Here is a 9,482-nt window from a genome sequence, read left to right on the forward strand (position 1 = left end):
TGGAGAGGAAAGAGCGCAGTTGGGAGGCGACAACTCTTTCCAAGACTTTGGAGAGAAAGGGGAGGTTGGAGATGGGCCGGTAGCTTGATAGCTGCGACGCATCAAGGGAGGGTTTTTTCAGGGTGGGCGTGATGATGGCAGTTTTTAATGGAATGGGGACAGAGCCAGAGGAGAGGGACAGGTTTATGATGTCAGTGATATAATGAGATATAATGGCGCAGAGGTATAATGCGCCAAATAGACTATGTCTGGGATGTAAGATTTGAAGATTCTCTGCCAACTTTTCCTCGAGCAGCGTTGAGTTCTGATGCACTGAGCTGACACTGACCTTCACTGTGTGTTTCCCGTCCTTCCGTTGTCACCAATGTTGTTGAACTTCAGTCCCCTCGTTCATTGCACAGCAATCACTCTCTATCTATTTTCAATTTTCATTGTAAAACCTTAACATGCACTTCTCCTCGCTTCAACTCCATTCGCCTATTCTTAGAGGTCCAAGTGTAAACCAATCTCTCTGCATTGCATTTTGTCAAATATTGTTAAATAAATGTTAATTAAATGTCTCCGCCAGGTTTCGAATGCGGGACCATTCGAGTGTGAGGCGCATATGATAACCACTGCACTACGTAAACTTCAGTGAGCTGATGAATGTCGAGAAATGGATCAAAATCAAACGCTACTACACCTGGTTTGTTTAAATACGGGTTAAATAATTGTTGAAATTGTTGATGAATTTACTAAAGTCGGTGCTCTTTTAATGAAGGAAAGTGAACAGTTTGTCGGAGTATGGACGCATCTCTCTGTCATGGCAGGAGAAACTTTTGACATGAATAGTGTGACACGACGGTATAATTCATCTCACAGACAAAGGCAAGCAGGGGATAGCGTGGCAGAGCGGTCTAAGGCGCTGGATTTAGGCTCCAGTCTCTTCGGGGACGTGGGTTCGAATCCCACCGCTATCAAATGCTTACGATCTTGTTCGTTCTTGTACATCTTGTACTTTTTGAACAGAAAGAGCTGTGACAGTATCAATGACCATTCGACCACTTTCAATCCAGCATAACTCAGCTTCACTCCTCCAGCTCCAGCAATTCCATTCAGTGGCAACATGTACATATCTTCCTGCAAGTACTTTGAATGCAAGAATGCTTTTGAATGCAACCGGAATAAAGACAGTAGGATACCGTTGAATTTCCAAGAAAAACTAAAAGATGTTCCCATTATGTAATGAACCAATTGAGGAATATTTCAAAATATATTGAAAAAAAAGACACCGGAACCAACCAACAAGTTCAATTTGCAATATTTCTTTGTAATTCTTTCCAGCTTAGCGTGAGTACAAGAACTAATGATTATCTGCGGTCATGTAACTCTTATATTGCTGTTTACATTTTAAACTCTTCTCTGAAAATCGCTGTTCCTAAATTAGTTGCTGTTTTGATCCAAGTAAAGTTCTAAAGCTTTTTGTACTTGCTTTAAATATCTGTTGTGAGAGAACAAGGTGCCTGTTGAGCAAACATTCCAACAACACACAGTGATCAGGGAGTTTCCATTCATTGGGATTAAGGTATCAGCTTTGAGTAGCTCAGTTACTGGTGTTGTGATGACTTATCAAATCAGTTCCTGCCCGTGACATTAAATGTGTCAACGAAACGCTGTAATTTTCTTCAAGTATATGTAGACAGAAGTCTCTGTGGCGCAATGGGTTAGAGCGTTCTGCTGTTAACCGAATGGTTGGTGGTTCAAGCCCACACTGGGAATATCCTTTTCTGTAAGAAATATATTCTTCTACAAATCTTTCCTCTCACTTGAAATAATGTCACGAACGACTTCAGAACTGCTGATCTTTAAATATTGTTTCCATTACCTGTTCTTTTTTAACCGACATATTGCTGAAACGTTTGATAAATTTCCAAACCACTCGTCGCAGGATATGTTAGAACACCATTCCTGTCATTCTCTCGCTCACATATTCTTTGTGCCTCACGGCCTTTTTTTTCGATTTTTTCTCTCTATCTCTTTCTCTCTCTCTCCTTCTCTCTCTCTCTCTCTCTCTCTCTCTCTCTCTCTCTCTCTCTCTCTCTCTCTCTCTCTCTTTCTCTCTCGCTCTCTCTCTATCACTCTCCCTCTCTCTTTCTCTCTCCCCCTCCTCCTCTCTCTCTCTCTCTCTCTCTCTCTCTCCTCTCTCTATTACTCTCACTCTCTCTCCCTCTCTGTCCCTGTCTACATCTCTACATCTCTATCGCAGTCTTTCTGAATCTCCTCACAAGGATTCAGGAAATGGACACGGGGAGTTGTCCAGTCCTCACATCTCCTGAGGCCTCACTCTGTCCAAGGATCCTTGCGTTTGACACAACGCTATATCAGAATTTCGAGACATAATAATAATAATAATAATAATAATAATCCTTGCATTTGATATAGCGCTTTTCACGTCGGGAGTACGTCCCAAAGCGCTTCACAGAACACATTGTAAAGTGAATTGACTGTATATTTGTGAGCGAACGCGGCAGCCAATTGCGCACAGCAATGTCCCACAAACAGTTGTAGATTGAAACTGACCAATTTAATTATTGTTTTTGGTTTTGGAGGGATTATTTTTAGGTGTGTGGAGTAAGGAAACTTGCCCAAGGTTTCGCCCTGCCTGGAATTGAACTCAGGTCTCTCGCTTGCAAAGCGAGCGCTCTAACCTCTGAGCTACAGAACTCCACGTAGTAAACATGATGATGCGTTTCTGAAGCCAGTTTGATAACCAGAAGATTTCATTGTAGGTCATATGTTACAATATTCATCTTTCAAAAAANTTGATTCATAAATGTTAGTATATTATATGGTTGAAGGGGTGACTAAAGCATTATAATGGCCGAATGGCTGCGATATTGACCTCAAACCTCAAGTGTTTTATCACCGAAGGAGATTGTTATGATCGCAGTATTAATTAATCTGGTATTACCACCGGCGAACAGAACTGACCATTTGGCATTGACTTTATTTTCACAGATAATGTTTATTCTGCAAAGCATTTGGAGACGCCTCGACAAGATAAAGCGCTCCCCCAAAGCATTATGATTATTAACATTATTGTTGATTAAATGAAGACGGGGCAATTTCAATTTCAGATTAATTGTGCCCTTAGTTACGTTAAAACATTTCAAAAATATTTTTAAAAGAAAATCGATGGCGGTTGCCGTGACTCGGATTCGAACCGAGGTTGCTGCGGCCACAACGCAGAGTACTAACCACTATACGATCACGGCTGTAGAACTCCCGCCACATACAGTGCAGTTGCTCACAAGTATAATAAACAATTTGCATTATATTTTGTAGAATTAACGCTGATGATATGGAAGTGTATTCACTTATTCCTGTGACGCAGGATGTTTTATGTTTAAACGAGGTGCATAATTGAGACCATTGGCTTCATTGCGAACATTTTAATCTGACCTTTAAGATCAGTTATCATCTCATAGATAGTATAATCAGCAATGACTGTACACACAATATTTGTACATGAAGTATCAATAAATGTGCAGCGGATTTGTGATATTTGTTTTGAATCGACTCTTACCTGAATTTCTAACCTAAACAGATGGTGAGCTCCGGCCACTCAGCGTATCTAAGATTGAGGTTGTGGATTGTTTGACTCGAGTAGGTCCCGAGTGTAACTGATGTTGTTCACAATATTTTTTAAAGGGCGACGGAAAATTGAAGAAGCATATGTTTCTTCCAGTAGAGGACCGTCCCTGGGTGGGCTCGAACCACCAACCTTTCGGTTAACAGCCGAACGCGCTAACCCATTGCGCCACAGAGACTTCTTTCCAACGTTTTCCAAGAGAAATACACCTTTCTATTGACATAATTGTTGTCACGGGCAAACACTGGATTGACAAATTATTACAACATATGAAGGTTAGTTATTCAAAAAGTGAAATCTGAATACAAACAGATGGAATCACTGACCACTGTGTGGTGTGGGATTGTTTGCTCATCAGCACCTTATTCTCCCACATTAGACATTCAAATGAAATACACATGCCGCAAAACTTGATTTGGATCAACTCAGAAACTAAATTTGAAAGAATGTTTTTTGGAAAATAGTTTGACATGTCGTCATAAATAAAAGAGTTACGTGACAGAACATTATGTTGTTCACGCTGAGCTGGAAAGATTTATAAAGATATATAGCGATATTGAATTTATTGATCTGTTTTGGTGTGGGTTTTTTTTCGAAATATTGCAAAACATTCCTCATTTGGTTCATTGCTGAGCGGGAACAGCCATTACTTTTTCCTACTTGTCGGAAGATATTTGCATCTTGATAATGCAAAGAATTGCTGGAGCTGGAGAAGTGAATCTAATTTATGATGGAATCAAACTGATCGAACTTCCATTGATACTACCAAAGTCTCGGGGTATTACCTCTTGGACAGGAAATGTTGGCCGCTGTTTAATAACTGGATGATGGAGTCATATTGGTAACTTCTGCCACAGCTGATTCTGTTCCGAAAACACATCCGACGCGGTCGATGTAAAAGATGAACAAGAGCATCTTTTGAACTACGTAGAATAAAACAACGCCAAATTTAGCAATATTGTTACAAATTTCAGGAATTATTAGACTGATATTCGACAAAGCCATTTGGGGATTTCTTTTAATTGATTGTGCTACTGCACCATTTTTAAATAAATTTTCAGAAATTAAACTGCTTGGTCGGATCAAGTGCTATTGGTTTGAAATGTTGCAACGCACCAGTCACTTGCTTCTCGGCTGTAAGACCTTGAGCTCTTCTTATCTACTATTTCAGCGTTTATAAACCATGACCCTACGTGCATTCGGAAGATTCAATTTTGGTTCAGGTGTTACATCGCATCGCTGAATTTCAGGAGATTTCTGAAAGATCTGAAAATTGGGTGCAAAATATTTGAGTTTTATTCATTTCTGAACAACAATGAGTAACAAGGATGAGCCTGAATAAGATTTTCCGCAGCCACATCACAGTGTATTGTTTCCATAATCACGTTTTTATAATTTAAGGCTAATACCGCTGGTACTCTCAATCGCAAGTGGAAAACCTTGATATTCCCCGAAAGGAAAGAAATGTTGCAAAGGAATCAAAGAGATGGAAACCATCAGGAATGTAGATAAGGTTCCCATTTTTAGTGGGACCACATTTACATCATCTCATGTCTTATCTCTGCAGGGCCCAATCTGCAGTATTGATTTTGCCGATGATTTAGCTCATGTTCGATGTTCTCGGTGTTTTTTGTGGATTTATCCAAACAAGAAGTCCGAATATATGTGCCTTGACACAAACGCACACACACACACACAACGCGCACACCATGACACACAGATATGCACATAAGCTGAGACACACACACACATATACAAACATAGATACAAACAGACATTGAGACACACACTCACGGAAACTCACAAACGTTTGCCTTTCAGACAACAAATCCTGGATGAATTCCCAACTGTCCTTTAACCCCATATTCGTGCTTTGAAGAATTGATTTCTCCCCCATCTCCGAAATATTGGTCCTGTACATCTCTACTTTTCCACTGGAGCTGACCAGAATTTTATGAGGAGAGGCTAGATAAGCTAGGATTATTCTACTTGGAGTAGAGGCTGTTAATAAGAGACTGATCAGAAGTTTTCCAATTGATCAGTGTATTCGATAGGGTGCAAAAGGAGCAAATATTTCTAATGACGGGTGATTCGGTATCACGAGGACAACGAGTTAAAATAGTTGCTGTATAAACAGAGGTTCAAATGGAGGACACTGGCAATCGCTGCAAAACAATGTAATTGTTCAAGTTTGTTATTTCCCACACAATCCTGTAGTTTGAAAGAATGGTGAGAAAATACAAAGGAAAATCAAATTGGCAACGGTGGGATTCGAACCCACGCCTCCGAGGAGACTGGAACCTTAATCCAGCGCCTTAGACCGCTCGGCCACGCTACCACATGCTTACAATCAGTCTCCCTTCTTTCTCTCCGGCAATTGAGCAAACTCACTACTTTGACGATATCCCTTCAGTGTTACCAGCAATGTTCACCTTCAATTACAAGACACCAGCCTGTGGAAATCCTCCTGGGTGTCTCCACCTCGATCCTTCTCAATCTATCTTCAATCTCCACTGTAAAACCTAATGGTCCTCTTCTCCTGTCCTCACCTCCAGTTCTATCCTATACCGTGACGTCTATCCCTCCCACTCTATTATCCTGTGTGAAATGCGAGCTGGTGCTGCTGAAAATTAGAAAGATTGGCCTCAGATTTACTGTGATTGGCAAACTCTAAACTGACCATCTTTGCAACAGGAGATTATATTAATTGCAATCAATGGTTTGATCATCACACTCTCTCACTTTATTGGATTGTGTTCGCTGATATTTCGACAACTTAAGATCAAACGGGAACCAATTTTAATACATTTTTATGTCACACCTTTTGTTTCAAAACTACAGCTACAACAGAATTCATTTGAGCCGCAGGAATTAAGTCTTATCTTTTTTGTTGCCTGAAATCTTCACTTGTTTTGCAAATTGTCACTTATTTTCATAGTAACAATCTTTTATCTGCTTCAGTCGCTGCAATTGAAAGAGTGAATCTGCATCAATACCGAAGAATCATTTTTTTATAAAATGAAAGTGAAATAGATGTTTCAGCCAGGTTTCGCACCTGCGACTTTTCACGTTTCAGGTAAACGCGATACCTGCTAAAATACGGAAAATTCAGGAACTTAATGACTTTCGAAAAACGGATAAAATCAGATGTTGCTCCACCTTTCGGATCTTTTCCAAAACTCCTGATATTGCTGGATTGGGATATAATAAGTGACAATTCGAATCTCCCGAATGCAGGTTGAAGAAACGAAGTAAAAAGCCCTCGAAATACAAATATACGAACAGCCAAACGTTAGAAACACAAGGCCACGTAGCCAGGAAACAAGTGACTGATGCGCTGCAACATTTTCAAAATGAAGACCATTTAACCTTACAAAAAGTTTAGTTTCTGACCATGTATTTGAAAAGGAATGCTGCAAGCCAGTGAGTAAATGCATTTCCCAGCAACAGTTTTCTTGGAATATCGCCTAAATAAAGCTTGAAATTATTGATGAGTTTTCTAAACTTGGTGCTCACTGAGTATATAGTGGTGGACAGATTGTCTGAGTGGGTCTCCATCATGGCAGGAGACGTTTGACGATAAGTAGTGAGAAATGTTGGTACAGTTCGGTTTGCAGACAAGTACGCAGGTGTGATATTGTGGCCGAATGGTCTAAGGCGCTGGATTTAGACTCCATTTACTTTGGGGAAGTGGGTTTGAAACCCACCGCTACCAAACACTTGTTACGTTGTTCACTTTGTACAACGTCCATGTTAGATGTGTATTGTGAACAGCAACAGAGTGTGTGCAGATTGATATCAATGTCCAATCATTAATCAGCAGCCAGCGTTTTTGTCGGTGAAGTAATCCGCTGAGAACGTGAGAGTGTCGATAGCTGATTGATTACTCTCAGTCCAAACTAAATTAGCTGCACACTTCCAGCTTCACAGTTGTTAGCTGGCTGGATCACTGAGGTGACCCTGAAGCGGTTTCCTCCTTTAGCTTTGACCCAAAACCACCTGTTTGAGGCCTGGGGATTGTTGATTTGCTATTGTGTCAGATGCAATTTTCCTGCCCCCAAAAAATGCATCGGCCGGGAATCGAACCCGGGTCTCCCACGTGGGAGGTGAGAATTCTGCCATTGAACACCATTGAGATTGTAATTAAAATATTTTGCTCAGGATGTAAATGTCACCCAGTATATGATATAAACAGCGAGCTATTTTGGATGAATATTGCAGAGTCAACCAATCAACACGGCCAACTTGCCTCTCTCATCCTCTCTCCACGTTAACTCTCTCCCTGTTCCTTACACAAGGAAGGCCTTGATGAGCGGCTTGAAGATGGATAGAAAGGGGACAATGTGGAGGCATTGTGGCAGAGAGTTCCAGAATTTCCCGTCTTACCTTCGGTGGCCGAGCTTTCAACTTTTCTGGCCCGACAATCTGGAACTACATCCCACAATCCCTTCACCTCGCTTCCTCCCTTGCCTCCTTCAAGGCTCTTCATTGATTCAGACGGGAGATTTCAAACGTGGCGTCTCTGGGCCAAGCCCAACCGATGGCCATTCACTGCATGACTGTTTGCTGCACTTGGTTGTGTGGAGAATGGCTGTATATTCACCAAAACTCTGCAGTCACTACACTATACAGAAATGTGCAAAGCTTTGAAACGTTACAGCTTCTGTATCAATTATATGGTTTGTTGTATTATTCCCGTTTCTCAGCCCAGTAATATCAATGGGTCTTACAGTCGTGAACAACGTAATAAGAGGAGAAGATTGTGGCTTTTGCACAAGGCTTCCTCCTGGTCTCCTGGGATCACAGTCACTATCAGCTGATTTCACAAGAAGAGACTAAAGGATAGGAATTGACAGACAAGTCACTGGGAGCCGCTACACACTCACACTGAAACTACAGCCAATTACAATCAGAAAATGGATATGGTGAAAATTGCTTCAAGACTCCAGGCTGAGATCTGTATTGAGAAGATAATTTGTCCGATTTGTCTGGATTCCTTCACTGTTGCTGTCAACCTTCAGTGCGGCCACAACTTCTGTCGCCCCTGTATTGCCCGATGCTGGGAAAATCAGGAAACAAACCCCTGTGCTGTTTGTCAGCAGATTTTTCCAGAAAGGAAACTTCGGGTTAATCGGACACTGGCAAGTCAAGCAGAGAAAGCACGAGAAATCAGCCTGGAGCCTGGTCACGACAGACATTGGAGTTAAATATCACTGTGGAAAACACCCGGAAGAACTGTGTGTGTGTGTTTATTTGTGTCGGTGATTATTTATGTGTGTTTCTTTGTGTCCGTCTGTATGTGTCTGTGTGTGTGTGTGTGTTTTAATGTGCGTGCGTATCTGCGTGCGTGTTTGTATCTGTATGTTTGTGCATGTCTCTAGATCCAGGTGCGTGTCTGTGTGCGTGTGAGTCTATGTGTGTCTTTCTGTGTTTGTCTGCCTATGTTTGTGTGTCTGCGTTACTGTGTCTGTTTGTGTCTGTGTGTATGTATATCCGTGTGTGTATGGTCTCTCTCTCTGTTTGATTCTGTGTTTATCTTTGTGTATCTTTGTGTATCTGTGCGGACGTGTGTATGTTTGTGTGTGTTTGTGTTTGTATCTGTGTTAGTATGTGTACGCGTCTGTCTGTGTGTATGTGTGTGTTTCTCCCACCGGTCTTCCCGCCTTCTCTCACGCCGGCACACCACCTGTTCCATCACAATCCACGCCCTAAGCAACTGCGTAATGGGTTGACCCTCATTCCTCGAGCTTCCCTCCGTCTATTCCATTAAACCAATGATCGTTTCTCTTCATTTGAGCACCTCACACTCTACCATTCCTCCTCTCACACAAAGTTCTCCATGACTTACCGC

General features: G+C 41.5%; 4 non-coding genes across 4 annotated transcripts; 1 reads left to right on the forward strand and 3 right to left on the reverse strand.

The window, feature by feature from the left end:
* The first annotated feature begins 877 nt into the window (after positions 1-877).
* trnal-uag lies at positions 878-959 on the forward strand. The gene has a single exon. It is a non-coding gene; the product is annotated as a tRNA-Leu (tRNA).
* A 2,223-nt stretch (positions 960-3,182) lies between these two features.
* Positions 3,183-3,254, reverse strand: trnah-gug. Its single transcript has one exon. It is a non-coding gene; the product is annotated as a tRNA-His (tRNA).
* A 481-nt stretch (positions 3,255-3,735) lies between these two features.
* On the reverse strand, positions 3,736-3,809 carry trnan-guu. The gene has a single exon. It is a non-coding gene; the product is annotated as a tRNA-Asn (tRNA).
* A 2,078-nt stretch (positions 3,810-5,887) lies between these two features.
* On the reverse strand, positions 5,888-5,969 carry trnal-aag. Its single transcript has one exon. It is a non-coding gene; the product is annotated as a tRNA-Leu (tRNA).
* Positions 5,970-9,482: the final 3,513 nt, after the last annotated feature.

Source organism: Callorhinchus milii, unplaced genomic scaffold, assembly GCF_018977255.1.
Source record: "Callorhinchus milii isolate IMCB2004 unplaced genomic scaffold, IMCB_Cmil_1.0 Scaffold347, whole genome shotgun sequence".
In the NCBI taxonomy this organism is placed as follows: Eukaryota; Metazoa; Chordata; class Chondrichthyes; order Chimaeriformes; family Callorhinchidae; genus Callorhinchus; species Callorhinchus milii.